The 20,441-nt window shown below is 47.4% G+C and overlaps 1 long non-coding RNA gene and 1 pseudogene across 3 annotated transcripts; both read left to right on the top strand.

Annotated features, from left to right (window-relative positions):
- Positions 1-9,014: 9,014 nt before the first annotated feature.
- Positions 9,015-15,163, top strand: LOC125101321 (uncharacterized). 3 transcript variants are annotated; one of them, XR_007127786.1, is made up of 5 exons: positions 9,015-9,046; positions 9,507-9,670; positions 10,713-10,787; positions 14,666-14,804; positions 15,034-15,163. It is a non-coding gene; the product is annotated as an uncharacterized LOC125101321 (long non-coding RNA). The 3 variants fall into 3 exon arrangements; XR_007127787.1 differs by lacking the exon at positions 9,015-9,046 and having other exon boundaries at positions 9,058-9,670; positions 14,685-14,804; XR_007127785.1 differs by lacking the exon at positions 9,015-9,046 and having other exon boundaries at positions 9,058-9,670.
- A 4,058-nt stretch (positions 15,164-19,221) lies between these two features.
- On the top strand, positions 19,222-20,056 carry LOC125101224 (GTP:AMP phosphotransferase AK3, mitochondrial-like; annotated as a pseudogene).
- The last annotated feature ends 385 nt before the right edge of the window (positions 20,057-20,441 follow it).

Genomic DNA, 20,441 nt, shown 5'->3' with positions numbered 1-20,441 from the left:
ATTTTCCAAAACCCATGAAAACACATGGTGATAGTGCCAGCAACAAAGTCCTCAGAGATCCTAAAGCTCTTCTAAATTGGCGGCGAAAGGGTCCACTAATTTAAACAGCGTCAGTATTCAAGCATTTCATTGAATTCTGATTCTTTTTTTTTTTTTAAAGATTTTATTTATTTATTTGAGAGAGAGACAGTGAGAGAGAGCATGAGCGAGAAGGTCAGAGGGAGAAGCAGACTCCCCATGGAGCTGGGAGCCCAATGCGGGACTCGATCCTGGAACTCCGGGATCATGACCTGAGCTGAAGGCAGTCGTCCAACCAACTGAGCCACCCAGGCGTCCCGAATTCTGATTCTTTGAAAGTTGATAACCCGAGTATGACCACAGTAGATGGCTCAGTAAGACACAGTGGTGAATCAGAACACACCAGATGCCTATGATGCCAATGAAGGAAGTCTTCCAAATCAAGAAACGCATTACTAAGTCATCCACTGAAGACAGAGAATCTTCTCTTCCACTGTAGACTATTAGGCTCATACCGAAACCACACTTGCAAAATAAATGTCAAAATAAATGTCAGCAATGTAACCTCTCTGCAGATACCTGTGGTGATCTGAGGCCAAGCAAGAGGAAACCACCCTCTTGTGAAGTCTTGTTCCAGAGTGGACAAAGGTTAAAGCTTATTATAGGACAGCTGGGGTTTCACAGCCAATGTCAAAAGTCCATATATTTAGAAATCTTACTCAGTTTGCTTTGTGCCTTGTCTGCCCTGACAGTCACTGCTGGCTAGCCACTGGTGGACCCAACAATGAGAAGCTTGTGGCTTTGTGTGCCTCCCACGTGTCCACAAACCATGGCCCCTTGTTTTGCCTGCTATTCTCCACCCAGTCCCCTGATCCTGCACCCGAGGGTTTACTCCTGTGGTGCCACCACCCCATAAGTGCACCCCTGCTCTGTTACCTTAGGTGCCTCATTGCAGGGACCACTCTATCAGCCAAAGCTACTTATTTTTATGTAATTCTTAGAACTTACTCATGTGATGCTATCTTGCTATCTTGAAGTTGAATCTGTATTTTAGAAATCTGTCAAAAATATATTTTTCCCTGGCATTCATTCATATCTACCCACGACCTATGACTTTCGGGATCCTGCAGCAAAAAAATTAAGAACTGGAAGATGAAGTTAACCATCAAGAGGAGTGAGTGTGGGGATTTGACAGAAAGCAAAGACCAAATGCCTCACTGTTTTTATTTGTTTGTTTGTTTTTTAAAGATTTTATTTATTTATTTGACAGACAGAGATCACAAGTAGGCAGAGAGGCAGGCAGAGAGAGAGGGAAGCAGGCTCCCTGCTGAGCAGAGAGCCCAATGCGGAGCTCGATCCCAGGACCCTGGGACCATGACCTGATCCGAAGGCAGAGGCTTTAACCAACTGAGCCACCCAGGTGCCCCTGCCTCACTGTTTTTATCATCATCATCACCATGATCACCATCACCACCACCATCATCACCACCACCATTATCATCATCATCATCACCACCATCATTATCAATATCATCACCACCACCACCATTATCATCATCATTGTCACCATTATCAAGATTATCATCACATCATCACCATCATTACCATCATCATCACCATCACCACCATCACCACCATCACCACCATCATCATCACCATCACCATCATCATCACCATTATCATTATCATCATCACCATCATCATGAGCATCATCTCCACACCATCACCATTATCATCACCATCACCATCACCACCATCATCATGATCATCACCCTATCATCACCATCATCATCATCTCCATCACCACTATCATCACCACCACCATTATCATCATCACTGTCATCATCACTGTCATCAGGATCATCACCATCATCACCACCACCACCATCATCTGAAAGAAGAGAAGTTCACACTATTGATGCCAGGGCCTATGCCAGGCTCTTCATGGGCATCACCTCACCAAATCTTCCCGATAAGTAGTGTCTGGAAGAAGCAGCTATTGTAATCTCCATTGTACAGATGAGAAAACTGAGGCTTTAAGACAATGACTTCTCTAAGAACACACACCTAGAAGCCCCAGAGTCAGAACAGCCTGACTCTGGAACCTGGGCTCTTCACCACTAGGCAATACTGCCTCCTCTTGGGGCTGGTTGAACCCTTGCAAAGACCACTTAAGGCCTTTAAAAGGGAAATTCCATATTGAGATGGAAAATCCAAGAAGGGCTTTCCTAATCTGCTGTAAATGCAGCAGATGATAGCTGTATGTAAATCAGATTTTTGGAAATGAAATCCTATTCTAAATCCACCAGGGAAGCTAACTTCATTCCTTCACCAAGCAAAGAAAACTAGGATGGCAACTCAATTTGTTCCAGTAGTTCTATTTGGTAAAGTCAGATTTTTTTATATTTATGACTACCTTAGAGTTGGGTTGGAGCGCTGAGCTCTGACCCTCCCCTTAGCCCAAATGCACTCCCTGTTAGCACTGAGGATACCTTGTGATCAGACAGAGGAGCGAGAAAAGTCCACATCCCCATCTGCCATGCCAGGAATTGCTGGCTAAAAGCTAGGGTGGCAGGAATCAGGGCTCCTTTGGGAGGAAGAGGAGGAGGAAGGGGAGGAGGAGGAGGCATAAAATATGCATGAAGCAGACTTGCACGGATGGCTAAGCGAGTTCCTCAGTGAGCCCACCACTTCCAGCTCAGCTCCAGCAGCAAAAGGAAGGTAGCAGTCCTTTGAGTCAGAAACCCTTCACGAAGATGTTTGCAAGCTTCTGAGGAGAACAACAGAGTCAACAAATATCTCGCATTATGTGTCCATGCAGCTTCTCCTGCAGACTAGACCGGCTATAGGTCGGTAGCTAGACTCTCCCTGTGATTCCACGAACATTCTGTTGGATCCAGAATGAAGGGCCTTCAGCCCCAGAACTGTAATCAGCAGAGAGCTTTCACATGTTGGCATCATTGGGGATTGTCTCAGGCCTATTGGCCCAATCTGGGACAGCCCTCTGACAGGCTCCTGACAAGGGAGAGCTCTCCACAGCTTGTCTGAAGCCATGGGCCCGCAGGTCCCTTCAGCTGCTCTCTACTCTACCATCCTTCCACTGCAGGTGTTGATCCAAGCGTTCGCCTTGGCACAGACCTTTTACCCGACCTTCTGTCTCCAAGTCGACCTCCCAGAAACCCCAGCCTGCAACAAGCATCCACACAAACATTTGCAAAACAGAAATGATTGTAGTGTGGAGGGAAAGGGCCTCACATTTATTGGGTATAAAATCTAGGACGCCCGACTACAGCTCGCTGAGAATTTGCCCCATGTTCTCTGTTTTCATGGTGTCAGTATCAGCAAGAACAACTGGTCACAACCACTTCAAATAAGGTACAGATCTATACAGATTTCTGTCAGCCCACTTCTCTTCCATGAAAAAATTCCCCTGCAATCAAATTATTTGGATACACTTTCCCTTTTTTGGTAGGCATCACAGATTGCAAAAAAATGGCTCCAATTCTTCTTCCTGCGTCTGTTGCTTTCAGCAACGTAACCCTTTGCACCCTTCCCATCAAGACATAGGCTAAACCTTGAATCAGGGATGGCCTTGGGTTTGCCTTGGCAAATGGAATGTGATGGAAATGATGCCATGCCAGTTCCAAGGTAGGCCTTGAACACTTCTGCTCGCTCTCTCTCAGAAGCTTATGCAGACAACTATGTGGAAAAGCCTGGGTAAGCCCCCCAGGAAGGTGAGGAGGTTATATGAAGCAGAACGAGCTGAACAAGTTGAGACCACCCTATAGCTCTCAGCCAACCTAGCCAACTCGTGGCCGAGCCCAGCCAAGACCAGAACTGCCCAGAAAAGCTCAGCCACAAAATTGTCAGCTACAGAAATTGCTCCTCTCTGAACCCACAAGTTTTCGGGTAGTCAATTAAACAGCAAATACCATCTGCTGAAAGAAGAGTGGTGATTTCCAAGACTGATTTTTGGAATCAGTTTTGGAGGCAAACCGGTCCATTTCCAAAAACCTATTAAGATCCGAGTCAAGGATATTAAGTAGATGGGAAGGAATACAGAAAACACTCTCTAGAGGTAGAGTTAAAATTGCAATTTTAAAAATGGCTCAAGACAAAACAGCTTAGTCCAAGAAATAGAGATCTGTGGTCAGGTTGGGAGTTTGAGAACTGTGACCTTGAAACTTTAAGTCACCGTGTGACCTGCTATTCCCTTCTCTGTCCTATGGATACAGAAGTGGAGAACTCCAGCAGGAACTTAGAGAAACTTTAGGAACCCAGCACTCTTCCCTTGCCTGCCGTAGATCACAGTAAACGAAAAAAAGAATATCTCCATTTGTCCAGGAACAGAATAAACAGTCTTTGGCTTTTTAAAATAAAATTATTTCCTAGCTTGACGCTAATACTTATTCCAGTATCTGGTGCAAAAAGGTCATTGTCCCTGCAGCCATTTCCTAGGCGGAGAAAAAAAAAAAAAAGCCTCCTCAGTCCCTGGCCCAGGTTCTGACATAATCCCGGTTCCTTTTCTGCCGCTCTGCTCCCCCAGATAGATGTGCACAGAGCAAGTGTTCCCACCCATCGCCTTGACTCAGAGAGAGGCGGGCATTCCTCTGATGATCTGGGGCCTGTGGTGGTGGTTTGCTGAGTCATAGTCAGACTTCAGAAATCAGACGCCTTCACCTCAATCTCCAACACAAGATTTCCTGCAAATTCGACATTGGTTCACCCAGGGTTTTGAACTTCTTGAGAACCCTAGGACTTCCTGGTAGTTTGCATTTCTCCCCGCCTCGACACCTCGAAGGCACCTGCATTAATGGGGCTACTTCCTGCTACCCTGCAGCTGGAGGAAGCCTCAAGAGGCAGAGTGTTTACTGGCCTCCAGGGGTGGGTTTCACCTACTGACTCACCGTGTAGCCCCAGAGAACCTTCCATGTGGGCAGCTGGCCCTCGGCCGAATATGTAACTAGTGTGCAGGCTTTAGCAAGGTACCCAGAAGGTCCTGTTACCAGGTCCCATTAAATCCTCCTAAATTAGAGCCTCGACCTCTCAATAACTTCCTTATAGCTGCGTGAATCCCTCTGCCAGGTCACAATGTCATCGGAAAGGATGGGGTTTGCCCTCAGAGGATAACAAGACATCGATGATGGCGGCATCCCCTGCTGTCCACCAGCATCGACCGTGAGGAAGACCTGAAACATGCCATTCTTCTTCACAGACTCCCTGGGGGGTATTTTCTATCTGAGCCAGCTCAAGCGAGCCTGCTCATGTGCAAGTGTAGGTTAGGCAAGGTGGCGGGCGGGGTTGGGGGAGTGGCATGGGCACACTAGTCTACTCCTGGGACACAGTCCCTCTCCCCTCCCTTGTGTAGAGATAAAATCTGATCAAGATGAACATCAGGTTCATATGGGTATGTAGGTGTCTCAGGAGGAACATGAAGCCCTTCGGCTCTACCCATGGGCTCTACCTGTGGGTTCACACAACTGTAGGGAAAGCAGACGTGCTTCCTACTGACTCATCCAAAGGGCGTTCTTCCCGGGACCCCTCCAGTTAATGAATGGACAAGGACCCGGTGATCACACACGTATCTGTTAATTAACAAACTGCCAACAACGTCAGGGGACATATCGTCATGACGTTATGCATTTCTCAGCTTTGCTGGTGGCAGAATTTTGTTTGCATATGTATATATACATTTTTATAGATTTGTTTATTTATTTGAGAGCAAGAACGCGCATGGGTGTGAGAGCATCAGGGGAGGGGCAGAGGGCAAAAGAGCTTCAAGGAGACTCCGTGCTGAGTGTGGAGCCCGATGAGGGGCTCAATCTCACGACCCTCAGTTCATGACTGGAGCCGTATCCAAGAATCGGACGCTTAACTGACTGAGCACCCCCGGCACCCTTGGTTGTAGATTTTAAAATAAAACCTTGAGTTTCTACCATTAGAACTTTAAAACAGGTGCTCAGTACTTCGAAGCTAATAAATATGGACAAGGATTCATAAGAATTGCATGTGCTTCTCTGTGTTTACAGTAAGGATACTTTCTTGTGCAGTTTGAGCATTTATGTAAAGGTTTTTAAGTTTAAGAAATATATATATATACACACACATAAAACAACCAAACAGATGAGCTGTAGGTAGGAAATGTTAATGCAGCATTAGAGAAAAGGTCACATAGATATGAAACGAAAAAAATGCTATAAATGAAGAGAGAAAAAGTAAGAGGCAAGTTAAAAAATCTGAAAAGTACATATAGGCTAACACAATCTCTGGATGTGAATAAATCAATGAGCTGTTATGAAAAAGAGAAACCCAAGAGCCACCCGGTATAAACAGGCCTGGAAAGCAAGGCTTTGGGGACGAATATTAAATGTAATATTTAATTAGTAAAGATGAACATTTTCTCAGACAGAAGATGTAGCTGAATTGAATGTACAAGATGGCGGGGTGTTTTGGCACCCATGTAGATGTGTGTTTTAATTTTTTTTTCTTTAAGGATTTTTTCTATACATTTGAGAGAGAGAGTGAGTGAGAAAAAGAAGGAGCAGGGGAAGGAGAAGAGGGGGAAGAAGGTTCCCCACTGAGCAGGGAACCCCAGCCTGGGGCCCCTATCCTGGGACTCCAGGATCATGGGCTGAGCCAGAGGCAGACAACTTACCGACTAACCACCCCCCCGCCCCCGCCACCCCGGCCCCAGCACACACAGCTGCTGGAGCCACCAACTTCTCCTACTGATTTTGAGTCACCAGCCAGTCAGGCACCACGATACCCATGGCCCTGTCATGACTTAATCGGCTGGTGGCTCTGTTTCAACACTTTGTTTTCAATTTATAAGAACAGCAATAACATAGGTAACAGTAACAACTTAAATATATTATTCGCATGGAAGCTTTATCGAGAACTCATGGTATACGAGGCTTGGTTTCAATCCTTGGCATGTAATGTGGCCTGGGTCCTTTGTACAGGGATTACGACCCTCACAGTACAGACAAGGTCTGAGACGGGGTTACTAGTCATAAGCTCCAGTCCGCGTTTACTGCTTTTCCAGTGTCAGAATGTTCTGGGCTGACACGCTAAGGCCTGGCACACACACAGCCCAGGAGCTTTTTGGCTTCCTCTAGCACCATGCTGCACCCTGACCCACCTCAGTCTTGCCTCCACTGGCCAGTGGTTCCCAAGGCAGCCTGTCTTGGTGACAACGGCTGACATGGGGCCCAGGACACAGAGCTAGAGACATACACACGGGTTTGTGGCCAATGGTGGGCACGACCTCTAACCTGAACTCGCTAAGGGACTGAACTATTTCGTCAGCTGAACAGTCCCCCTGACTAGGCAAGGCAGGCTCATGGGTCAAAGAACAAAAGAGAAGGCGGTTTAGCATTGGACAGGCCGGAGTCCAGATCTCAAGCCTACTACTTACTTACGGGGAGTGATTATGGATAATTTAACCTCTGGTAAGCCTCTGGTTTCCGTCTACAGCAAAAAGATGAAAGGAATTGCATTTTACCTGCAGCTTGAAAAATTTAAGTAAAAAAAAAAAAAAAAAAAAATCAATAGACTCAAGTTTCCCAGAATCAGCATTCCTAACAGCTAGAAGGTTTTTGCCAGAGAGGTTATGGAATCCTCTTTTTTATAAACCTTTAAAACAATGACAGAGATTCACTAATTAGAGAGGGGTTTTAGATGAGACCTTCCTCTCTCTGGAGTGCAGTTCTGGTGGTCTGAGAAGGGCTTGACAGATCTCTGGTCTCTCAGTATCAATACTGGTGACACTCTTCTGCTTCTAATCCATTTAACAAAAGTTAATTTGGGGGCAAAAAAAAGTTCATTTGGGGGCACCTAGGTGGCTCAGTAGGTTAAGCATCTGCCTTCGACTCAGGTCATGATCTCAGGGCCCTGGGATTGAGCCCCGCATGGGGCTCCCCATTCAGTGGGGAGTCTGCTTCTCCCTCCCTCTGCCCCTTGCCCTGCTCATGCTCACTCTGTCAAATAAATAGATAAAATCTTTTTTTTTTTAAAGTAACTGTGACATAATCACTTTCTTGTTTGCCTCTACTCACATTCCAAACATCACTGAAATGCATTAAAAATCAAGATATTTTGGGGCACCTGGGTGGCTCAGTGGGTTAAGCCTCTGCCTTCGGCTCGGGTCATGATCCCAGGGTCCTGGGATCGAGCCCTGAATCGGGCTCTCTGCTCAGCGGGGAGCCTGCTTCCCCTTCTCTCTCTGCCTGCCTCTCTGCCTACTTGTGATCTCTCTCCCTCTGTCAAATAAATAAAATCTTAAAAAAAAAAAATCAAGATATTTTGGTTCGAAAATTATGGGCTACCTCTCATTTCCAGATCAGAATGCCCGCCCCATTCAAACCCAAGATGTATCCGAGAGTCTCTACTAGTATGCCAAAAGGTAGTAAAACCAGTCGATTACTTCTACGCATCAGTGAAATGAATAAGCAGAGACAGATGCAGGACAAGTAATGGTTACCTTAAACGAACAACTTAGCAATTCCCTTTCTGTGCCCAAGCCCCACACTTCATTAACTGAGGTCTTGTCTACTTTTGTGCTAGCCAGAAAGTGGAGAGAAAGACAGGTGGATCGGGTAGACAGGTGGACAGAAGGTGCAATCGTGAATTTTAGGCACTTGCGGAGGAAGAGAACCAGCCTGAGAACGTGAATGAATGAGGCAGGGGCCAGTTCTCTCCAGGGAGGCCTCGCTGGGGAAAATCAGCTCAGGGCTTCAGCTCAAGGGAAGACCAGACCCAGGAAGGGCTTTGGGCTGAGCGTCGCTCAACAGTCTGAAAGTACAGACAGATTCATCGCACCCATGGTGCCGGCCTACCACACCACCTTCTGAGGATGCCCCCACTACCTAAAACTGCCTATCTTGGAGCAAAGTGTCTACAGGCAAGTGAGCAACCCGGAGAATTCATTCCATGACGTCACAAATACTGACTGCGTCCTACACGTGCCAAGCTTCGGGATGTGCTGGGAATCAAGACCTAACCCTTCCCTCAGGAGACGTGAAATTCAGTAAGAAAACAACAGAGTTATAGAAGGAGTTACAGGAAAGCACGATAATCCCAATGGGGGAAACCGAAGTGACCTCGTCTGGAGTCGGGGGTGGTTGGGGCATTGTTAAAGAGAAACCAAGCTGGACCCTAGGTCAAGGCGGTCAAAGCAGACATTACTCAGTAATGACTAGAGAAAGAGATTTCAAGATGGACTGAGCTCGATTCCAAATACAGCAGTGACAACTGCGGATGGAGAGCCAGTAAGAAGAGCCAGGGGATCCGTGGATAAAAAAATCACAGAGAGGAGACATCCAGGGCTGCAGGTTCTTGCCTCAGTGGCCAAACAGGAATTTTGCTGGAGGCAGGCCAGGGAGTTAGGTGTCCAGGGTGGGGAATGAGGAGGGTGATCAGATACCCAGATGGGGGAGGGCTCACTAAACAGACTGAGCAAGATTCTTGCTAAAATCGCACCTTGGTAGGCCAAGGAAGGGCCCAAGGTCAGGCCCCAACAAGAGGGCTCCCAGGAGGCTTTGGTCAGGAGAGAGACTTGGTCAGAGTGCTTCCTGCAGAAATGGCATATTTGGGCTGCAGAATAAAAGCCGACAGAAGTTGCACGGCGGCAGATTTCCAAGCAGAGAGAAGGGTGAGTGAGAACGCCCCAGCTGGGAGGGGAACACCACATATCTCGCAAAAGAAGACAAAGCTGTTCATGTTGGCAGACGAAGTCTGGGGCAAAGAGGATCGGAAGGGAGGCTAGAGACAATAAGCGAAAGAGAGATTTTGTAGGCTTTGCAAACTGTATCAGAAGATTGGATATGTCCTGAGGTCCAGTGGGCAAGGTTTCCCTGGGGAACTAAGAGAGTCTGATTTCTCCAGCCTCCAGGCTACAAGACGGAGTGGTGGGGTAAGGCTGGAGGTAGGGAGTCTAGCTGGGTGTGGGCCATAGTAACTGGGTGTGAGATCATACAAATGTTGAGGGTGACAGCCTAGGGCTGGAGAGAAATGGAAGGACTAAGGTATTTTACAATTAGGAATAGTAGCACTTTGAGGGGCACCTGGGGTTCAGTCAGTGAAGTGTCTGCCTTCACCTCAGGTCATCATCTTGGAATCCTGGGATGGAGCCCCACATCAGGCTCCCTGCTCAGTGGGGAGTCTGCTTCTCCCTCTCCCTCTGTCCCTCCCCGCTGCTCGTGCACACATGCTCTCTCTCCCTCTCAAATAAAGTCTTTTTTTTTTTTTTAAGGAATAATAGCATTTGATTTAGTGGTAGGATTTAGTGACAGGAGAGAGAAAGGCAGGAGTCAAGAACAGCTCCCAGGAAGCTGTGGCGACTAGAGAGATGTTAAAGTTGGCAACATTGATGCAAGAAGAGCTTGCCGGGGAAGACCATGACTGGCTTGACACACACTGAGTCTGAGTTTTAAGATGTCCAAGTTTGGAGTTCAGGCACTGAAACCCTGTTTTCTTCAGTTCTGATGGGGCCTCGCATTGCCTCTGGAGGGCTGACATGGCCGCCTCCTGTCATGCCTCACCAATTATCAGGGACTTGCTCCAAGGGCACACGTACACCAGGGGAGGTGAGTAGCCAGGACAGAAAGAAGAGTGGAAGAGGCAGCCAGTGTTTAGAGACTGTAGGAAGCAGCAAAAAGGATAACCAGTTCTTCTTTTCCCTCTTCTCTTTCTAGAACCTTCCCCAGTCCCGCTTCTAAGAACAAAGTCCGGGAGGTGTCATGTGCGTCTTACCAATTCACACACCAAAGGTATGATTAATAGCCTACAGGAAACGGGGCACCTGCATGGTTCAGTCAGCTAAGCCTCTGACTCTTGATTTCAACTCAGGTTCTGATCTCAGGGTCGTGAGATCAAGCTGGATGGGGGGGGTTCTACACTGGGTGTAGAGCCTGCTTCAGATTCTTTCTCTCCCTCTCCCTCTGCCCCTCCCCTCCACCTCCCTCTCAATAAAACAAAACACTTAAATAAATAAATTAAATAGCTGACAGGAAAACTTTCTACAAAGAACCCAACTCATAAAGGGATTTGGGGGCCAATTACCAGGAAGATTACGATGCCGTCCCACATACATTCTTCAACCTGAACAGAAGCATAAAGTTGCATGAAGAAAACAAGTTGCATAATGCAACAGAAATACTGGAAGTCCTCTTACAGAGACAATATGGAGATAGCTAGCTGTTACCTGAAGGGAAGGAGAAAGGAGAATGGGAGAAATAGGAGGGATACCTCAACCATTTCCGTTACGATGTGTCAAAGTTTATTTAAAACAAAGAGTTGGAACACCTGGGTGGCTCACTAGGTTGAGCGTCTGATTCTGGGTTTGCGCTCAGGTCGTGACCTCAGGATCATGAGATCGAGCCCCGTGTTGGGCTCCATGTTCAGCCGGCAGTCTGCTTGAGATTCTCTCTCCCTCTGTCCCTCCCTCTGCTTGCACTCTCCCTCTCTCTCTCTAATAAATAGGTCTTTAAAATAAATAAAAATAAAGAGCTGATGCATCTTTGGGAAAAGGTTAACATTTGTTAAATCTGGGAGCTTGGCAGATGTATTTATTTAAAATTTTCATTATAATGGCTGCATGGGGTATCTTTCTTACAGAAAAATTCCAAGTAAGTAGACACTGCCCACCCCTCCAGGAGGTGGCGCTAAACCCCATCCGTCCCAAGGGTGGGACTTCGTGACCCACTTCCAGAGACTTGACAGAATGGGGAAAGACATAAGCAGTAACCGTTCAGGGGAACAAGCTGGCAGACAGACGCCACCTTCAGCAGGTGACAAAGTTTAACCTCATCAGAGATGTCGTGGGGTATCACATACCTGTGACATGATGGGACCACTTTGCTTCTGTGGCATCCTTCCCCAAAACCCATAATCCCTGTCAATCATGGGAAAACAGGAGGCGGACCCTTCCTACAGGACACCTGGCCAGCACCCCTCCAGACTGTCCATCATTAAAAAGAAGGAAAGAGTGAGAGGTTGTCACAGACCAGAGGACATGAGGGAGATGTGGCCACTAGAGGCAACACAGTAGTGTAGACTGGAATGTGGAACAGAGAGAGGACATTGATACAAAATGGGGTGAAATCCAAATTTAGTCTGGAGTTGAGTCAATAGCGATGGAGGTACATTAGTTTCTCAGCTGGGACAGATGCACCTTGCTTGTCACGTAAGATATTAACTAGAGGGGGAACCAGACGATGGGGACGTATGAAAACTCTTGGTCCTGTCAATGCAACTTTTCTGTACTTGTGACATTATTCCAGTAGAAAAGTTTGTTTGTTTGTTTGTTTGTTTTAAGGATTTATTCATTTGTGAGAGAGAGAGCACGAGCAAGTGGAGTGGGGGGGGAGTAGCAGGCTCCCCGCTGAGCAGGGAGAAGACATGGGGGCTTGATCCCAGGACCCTGAGATCATGACCTGAGCAGAAGGCAGATGCTTAACCAACTGTGCCACCCAGGCATCCCCAGAAGAGTTTGTTTTTTTAAAAAAAGGACTCTATAGGGGTGCCTGGGTGGCTCAGTGGGTTAAGCCACTGCCTTCGGCTCAGGTCATGATCTCAGGGTCCTGGGATCGAGTCCGGCATCGGGGTCTCTGCTCAGCGGGGAGCCTGCTTCCTTCTCTCTCTCTGCCTGCCTCTCTGCCTACTTGTGATCTCTGTCTGTCAAATAAATAAAATCTTAAAAATAAATAAATAAATAAAATTTAAAAAGGACTCTATGCATCAAGAACCCTGCAATTCAAATGGAAACCAACAAGGGGTCACCTGCACCTTTGGGACTCACGACACATGATGAAAACACAGAGGTCCCTTGTTTCCCCCTGCAGATGAAAAAGGAAGTGAGCCACAGAACTCCGTTTTTCAGAAAGCCAAAACTAACCCTAACGTGGAAAACAAAACAAAACAAAACAAAAACAAACAAACAAAAAAACCAGCTTACCTTTTCAGCTCTTTTTGGATGGCAAGCTTTCAAATGATGATCCAGTCCCCCGCCCTTTCAGAGGACAGTACGCATAACGGAATCCTTTCTGGGTGAGTCGGGTCGCTGATGAGAACATCGGCTAGTACCTGATGCCAGGCCAAGAATGGGTCTGCCTTCAGTTCTTGTGACCGTGGTAGGGAGCTGGGGACGCAGTCGCCACCCATCACAGCTAAGAAATGGCTCAGAAAAGGCCCCAAAGGATGGATGTGGATGAAGATGTCCTAACCTCAGGTGAGCTAGCCCCGGGCAGAGTGCACCTTGCACCTTAAACAGGCAAGTTAGGCGAGGAGAGCAGCCGGCCGCTGAGTTTCCCGTGTGTCTGTTAGTTTCCCCTTTCGCGGTTAGTAACAGCCTCTCCTGTCGTCGGCTGAATTTGCAGAGCGTGTCCTCTGGACACGGCCAGAGGTTCTGGCCTGAAATTAATTGTCAGCTAACTCATCTGAAGCAGAAGTCTGACTGAGGATAAGATACCTTAACGTCCAGACTGGGTCCCCCTTCCCCTCGGAAAGCATGTAAACATCTGTACTTCATTGAGGGCGGGGTTTTGCAACTTGAGTACCATTTAGACTTGGGGGCTGATAATCCTTCCCCGTGGAGGACTGTCCTGTGCGCTGCAGAAATATTTAAGCCGCTAGGGTGGCTAGAGTTAGCAAATCAGGATACAAAGGTCTCCGTTAAATGTGAATTTCGGATAAACGACAGGTCATAGGTACGTCCCCTGCACTATTCATAGCATCCCTGGTCTCCAGTCACAGGATGCCACGTGCCAGACCCAGCCTGGCCCGAAGTTCTGACAACTGAAAATGTCACCAGACATTGCCCAACGTCCCCCGGGGCGGGGCGGGGGGGGGGGGGCAAGCTGCCTCCGCTGGAGAGTCACTGATTCAGGATGACCCAACAGAAAGCCTCCAGTTCCAATCTCTTTATCTTCACTTTCAGAGCTCAGCTGAATCCGTCTGGTAAAGCACCAGCCAAAGAGGATTGAGCAAACTCTTCTGCACATCGCACTTAAACATTCTGAGCACATTATGTATTCTGCTTTTAAACGATTTATTTATTTATTTATTTGGGTGCAAGCAGGGGGAGGGGCAGAGGGAGAGGGAGAATCTCAAGCAGACTCAAGCAATCCAATCAATCTCACGACCCTGAGACCATGACCTGAGGCGAAATGGAGAGTTGGACGCCCCACAGCCTGAGCCACCCAGGCCAGGTGCTCCTTCTTTATTTTGCTTTTTAATGTCCCTTGGGATGGATTCCCTGTAGTTTTCATGCCACGTAATTTCTTGGCTCTCCTTCAGGATTAGCAGGCTCATTTCAATCAGATTGTAGAAATTATGAAGCCTGCCATGTTTTATTTTTCCTTCATAGCCAGAAAGCTTCTAGGTAAAATTAACACGTGAGGTTGCAGAAATCACCTAAGCTCACGTGGCTGGTGTTCCATTCTTTTAACCAAATGTCTACATCATAGCTTCTGTAAGCACCTAATGTTTTAAACGCTTTACAGATCTTAACTCCTTGAATGCCTCTAACTTCTTAATTACTTACGGGTTTGTATTACTATTATCCTCCTTTTCAGGATAAAAACTGAGTTCCTTTTTCAGGTGTTTTTATGGATTATTTCCTCTTTCATCGATGTCCTTGTTTTACAAGTCGGCCCCCTCCGATTCAGTTTGGCAGCTGGCCGGGCCGAGCTACGGGATGGCACACAGAGACAGCTTCCGACCCTCAGCCTCACCTGTCTCTCATTCCCACGGCCACCATAGCCATCAGCACCTGTAACTTCTCCCAGGTACCCGCTCCCCAAGCCCAGCCTCACACCCATACACATGCCTCTCGTCTCCCACCTTGGCTTCCCTGGGAGCCCCAAGACGTGGGACAGTAGGGGACCTTGCTTCAGAGCCCAGAACCGCATGACCCCTAATTGCAGAGGAATTAACATGACACCCCATGGTCTAAATATTGCACCATGGGAGATGGAGACGGGTAAATAAATTCATTCTCTTTTCTATTTACTCCAGACTGTCCAGAGATGCCGCTTTTCAGAGGCGGTGCTATGAAATAAAGTCGTCGGCGGGTACTTCGTGGCAACCAGCCCAGCTGTGTCTGCTCAGGTGCCCTTCCTCCTTCTTAGTCTCATTCTTTTTCTCTTGCTTCTGCTCCCGGGGACTGCTCCTGACAAAGCAGCAGCAACCTGCTATTGTCAGGTTCGGCTTTCTAAGGACTGCAGACGATGATAATTACAATTACCAACCAAGAGCACACTGGATGGAAGCTGATCCGGTTCTTTTCATTAAGAGTCAAGAGTCAGGACTATTTACCCTGGTCCAATCAGAATCCAATTCTGGAACGTTCTCCCTAGTGGGGCTCTTGGGGTCAACCCCATGATCTTGACAGCTGAGGACACCAAGACCCAAAGAGGGAAGGGGATTGCTTGAAATCGCATATGCCCTGTCCGTGATGTGTGAATATAGCACACAGACTTAATGCCTCCAGCGTCGGATTTCCGTAACCCATTATTTCATCCTGTGCTTGCAAATTGGGTCATTAGCACTGCTGTCCCCATTTGATGCATAAGACACAGAGGCTCAGAAAAAGTGCAGTGAGATGTTCAAGGTCACCGTGCTAGCAAATGGAAGAGTCAGGTTGACACTGGGACTCCCAGCTAGGTCTTTCCCTAGCTGCCTTCTGGTGGTCTTGGGAGCCAGGAAGAAAATGAAACCTGGCTTTTGGAGGAATGCAGGCTTTCAGTTCAAGCCCCAGTCCAGCCACTGAAGAGCTCTGTAACCTTGAGTTACTTAATTTCTCCAAGACGATTTTTTAATCCCAAAACTGGGGATCCTATCATCTACTCCTAGTGGGGCTATGAAGAGGAAGTGAGATATTTTAATCTCTAAAAACAGTATCTGTACACAGTGAGTGTTTAATAAATACTAGCTAGCATTGGTTTCTAGAATCAAAGATGCCTTCCCAAAACAATACTAGCCTCTCTTCTCAAGGTGCTTACTAAGTGCCAGGCATGGTGCTAAAGGTTTTCTATACAAGGAATCTCTCTGACCATCGTAACCTCACCGAAGGAGGGAAGATAAGGGGAACATTTTCTACCCCCTCTTCATTTCTTGTTGCTTCTGCCAATAGTTCATAAACTTCCATCATTTATGTATCCCTGTTGGACTTTGCCGATCTGTGTACCAGTTTCCATTGTTTTTTAAAGCAAACTCTACCCACAATGTGAGGCTCGAACTCACAGCCCTGAGATCAGGAGTCACACACTCTACTGACTGAGCCAGCCAGGTGCCATGTCCCCCATGTGCAGCAGTTTTAAAACTTAAATTTCTGGTGTAGTTTTGTCCTAAGCAAGAACACTACCAGATATTAGGTCTGAATGCTAGTTATATTTTTCCTTATACATATTAAAACATACACATCCACCATTAAAATGGAAAATGCTATTATTTAAAATATCCCGGGGCGGGGAAGATAGGACAAGATTGGAAAATACTCCAGGAAGAAATAAGATAGAATAGCATTGGGAAAGCATCAATCATTCTGATTCTAACATCAATCTAATTTTCCGTGTCATTGACGTTTTCATAATAAAATAGTGTCTTAAAAAATGAAGTAAAACACAGTTGTCAAACCCAGAGGTGGGGAGGAGAATGTTCTTTTGTGGAGACCTAAAACCATGTCACACTCCCCAGTGGGAAACACTAGCTCATGATACCTACTAGAAGGTCAGAGTCACGGGGACAGACGCTCAGGCTTCATTCTTTCACATGGGCTATACCCCTGTGCTTTGAACAACCAGTCACAGAGATAAACCCCCATGAAAGTCTGCTGAATCCATGAGTGAAGGATTATCAAGCCTCTTACCTTCCTTGTGGTCTCCTCGGATGCCCTGACCTGCTAACTCTCTCCAGAAAGGGGGCAATCAATTAACTTGGAAATTTGTACCCCAACATGACTAGCACTGCAAAAAGAAGCCTTGTGGGAGGATCCCCAGCTGTTTTCTCACCATTTGGCATCTGTCACCACGGAAAACACCCAGGAAGTCTCAGTAACTGTCCATAATCACACTCAGTGGGCACAAGACATTGTCTGCTAAATGTGGCCAAACGGATTCCGTGATGGGACTAGGCTATTGGGCTTTACGTATTTGGTCAGAAAGTCTCCTAAACAGATGCTGTGAAGTTGTACAACCAGTGTCCCAAGTGGCTTTAAGTGCCATCAGCCTGGGAAAAGAGGAGGGACCGAGGTGGTCTCGGGAACCAGAAATGACCCTGTGCTTTAGTAGGAACCCAATGTCTACCTGCAGCCCAGCATCCTCTGTGCCTGTTCTAAGCTGCTGGGAAACACATCGTCGCCCACTCACACCTGCAGCTGAGCAAAATGCCACCTTCTCTCTGAAGCTACTCTCTGGGATATTCTGGGATCACATCCGGGTACCAAATTAGGTGTCTCAATTAACGGTTGAATATACTCCAAGTCTAAATCTATCCGGGAAGATAGAAAGACCCCGGTGGGATCGCTTTTTGTGTATATAATTAAAAGACAGTAAGAGTATGCTGCTTTATCACACAAAGCAATTATAACATCATTTCTCTTTTCCTTTGCTGGAGGATATGGGCCAAATTTCTATTAAATATCTGTACACCTTTTGAATCTTCTTATGTATTCAACGTAACTTTTTTGAATATGGTAACAGTAGGAGATTATATGACTAACTTAAAGACCCAAAGTAACAGAAACAATTAAAAAAAAAAGTCTGCGCGTTTAGAACGGCAGTTCTGTTGGCTCCCACAAAACACAAATACAGAAATTGGGTTTCTACGCCCCTAAATCTTTCTCTCTTGCTTATCGGAGGAGAACAGCCCATCACCTCATTTCTGTGGATCTTCTTGAGAAATGAAATGGATGCTGGGGTCAGCACTCTCTCCTGAGCTAATGTTCCCTACGATCCAGGGTCCCACGCTGTATTGAGCCAACTGGACCACCCAAGACCAAGCTGAGGACAGATCTGTCCCACGGCTTGTGTAATAAATGAAACCTAAAGCATCCTTCCAAGGAAATGATCAGCAGATAATTATCAGTTTAAAAATTCTACATGGAGGATGACTGGGTGGTTCAGTCGGTTGAGCGTCTGCCTTCTGCTCAGGTCATGATCTCAGGATCCTGGGATTGAGCCCTACATTGGCTGGCGGGGGGGCGGGGGGGGGGCAATCCCTGCTCAGCAGGGAGTCTGCTTCTCTCTTTCCCTCTGCCCCTCCCCACTGCTCATGCTCTCTCTCACACACACAAACTTGCTCTCTCAAATAAATAAATTCAATCTTAAAAAAAAAAAAATCCTAGTAGATTTGGTAGAAATGGCCCACAGTCAACGAAAAGGTGCTCACTCTCACTCCTGTCGAGGCAAGAAAAGTGAAAATGGTCCTCTCTCACCCGTCTGCTGGTCTGCTGAAGTAGCCTCCTCCCAGCACCTTTTCACTTCATTGTCGCAGATGGAGCAATCTGTTAAATGCAGAAATCAAATTGTCTTTCTGCTGCTTGCAACCTGGCTTCCCAGTTCACTCCACAGATATATTTATATAAATTATAACATACCTTAGTATCAACCGGATGTACATTATACCATGCGGCAACTCCGCAGTTACTTTCACGTTAGCACACAAGGATCTGTCTTTGTAGCTGCTATGAAGGGCCAGCAGGGCTAAGGTTCATTTCTTTCTTCTCTCATTAGTGAGCACTTAGGTAATTAGCAATTTTGCACTGTTGCAATATAGCCGAATCGAACATCCTGTGTGTGCCTTCTTGTTTTACTTGGAGAGCTTGTCTTAAGGAAGATACTGAGAAGTAATTTTATAAAACCTCCAAAGCCACGGCCAGGGCTGCCCTTCCAAACCAGCCGTGAGGGTGAGGACGTCCCTCCCTCCTTGGAGTGCGAGAGCCCTGCTTACTCACACCTCGGCCAGGGCTTTCTTCTCCACGTATTGGACTGTCTGCGCCTGTGACTCCCATCATTCTTTCAGCTGGTGAAAGAAACGCTCGTGTGCTCTTGAATTGTTTCTCTAGAGCCCGTCTCTCTCCATGCTCCCCATTTTCTGCGTGTGAAGGGTCGAACTCTGAATCGACAGCTCCGGTGTCTGGGTTGCTCTGCTGCTTACCAACTTTCCCACTGCGAGCTGCGGGGAGGTGGCCACTCCATGTTGCAAGTCACAAAGCTGTCTGGCGGTGTCCAACACCTGCTTGTACCTGCTCGCAGGGAGGTGGTAGGGGGCGGGAAGGCTGGGTCCTGACTGCACACGCTGCAGGGAGCGCGGGGGCCCAACCGTCCGCAGCCCCCCCGCCGGGCCCAGCAGCCATGGGGGCGTGGGGGCGGCTCCTACATGGGGTGCTCATGGGCGCCCCAGGCTCCGGCAAGCGCACCCTGGTCTCACGTATGGTCAAACACTTCCCGCTGCAGAAGTTCTCCAGAGGGGACCCGCTCCGGGACAACATGCTGAGGGACACAGAGGGACAAGATCTTCATGGACCAGGGGAGGCTCATCCCGGACAACATCGTGACCCGGCTGACCCTTCAGGAGTTGAAAAGCTCCCCCCGGGGGAGCTGGCTGCTGTGCGGGTTCCCCAGGACGCTGCGGCAAGCTGAGGCCCTGGACAGGGTATCACATACACCTGGCGATGAACATGGACGTGCCCGTCGAGGTCATCAGGCGACGCCTCTCGGCTTGCTGGATCCATCCTAGCAGTGGGCGCGTCTACAACCTCGAATTTCACCCGCCCCGAGCGGTTGGCGTGGACGATCTGACTGGCGAGCCCCTGGTTCAGCATGAGGATGACAGACCCGAGACACTCACCAAGAGGCTGAAGGCTTACGAAGACCAAACCAAACGCGTCCTGGACTGTTACCGGGGAAAGGGGGTGCTGGAAACCATCTCCGGATTGGAAACCGACAAGGTCTGGCCCTGCGTGTATGCTTTCCTGCAGACAAAGGTTGCAGAAATGGACCGCAAGCTTCGGTGGCTCAGTGAGTGCCGATGCTTGTAAAGAGCCGAGATGAACAGATTCGCTTCCTCCTTTCTTTCAGAAGTTCCTTGTTCTAAGGCTCTTGTTCTAAGGCTCCACCGCGTGTGAATTCCTTGAGGCTCATAGTAGTTTCCTTTCTGTGAGTTTTATTTTGGATACTTAATAATGCCAGATGAGTCTCATGCTGAGATTTGTCTTTTGGAAGCTGCCTAGTGTGTTTTATCCAGCTAAGGCAAAATTAAAAGAGCAAGGGGTAGTAATCTGACTTTTCCTCAGGAGGGAAGATCAATTGGTTTCCTATTTTTCTGGAAAAGTGGCGGGGGAAAAAATTGACACTAATTTGGAGACAATATCTCATCAGAGGCTTTTGTGCAGCCAGATGCCAAAAAAGACATTTCTGGCACAT

The sequence above is a fragment of the Lutra lutra genome, chromosome 5 (genome assembly GCF_902655055.1).
Source record: "Lutra lutra chromosome 5, mLutLut1.2, whole genome shotgun sequence".
Taxonomy (NCBI): Eukaryota; Metazoa; Chordata; class Mammalia; order Carnivora; family Mustelidae; genus Lutra; species Lutra lutra.
This window is presented reverse-complemented; position numbering and strand designations above follow the sequence as displayed.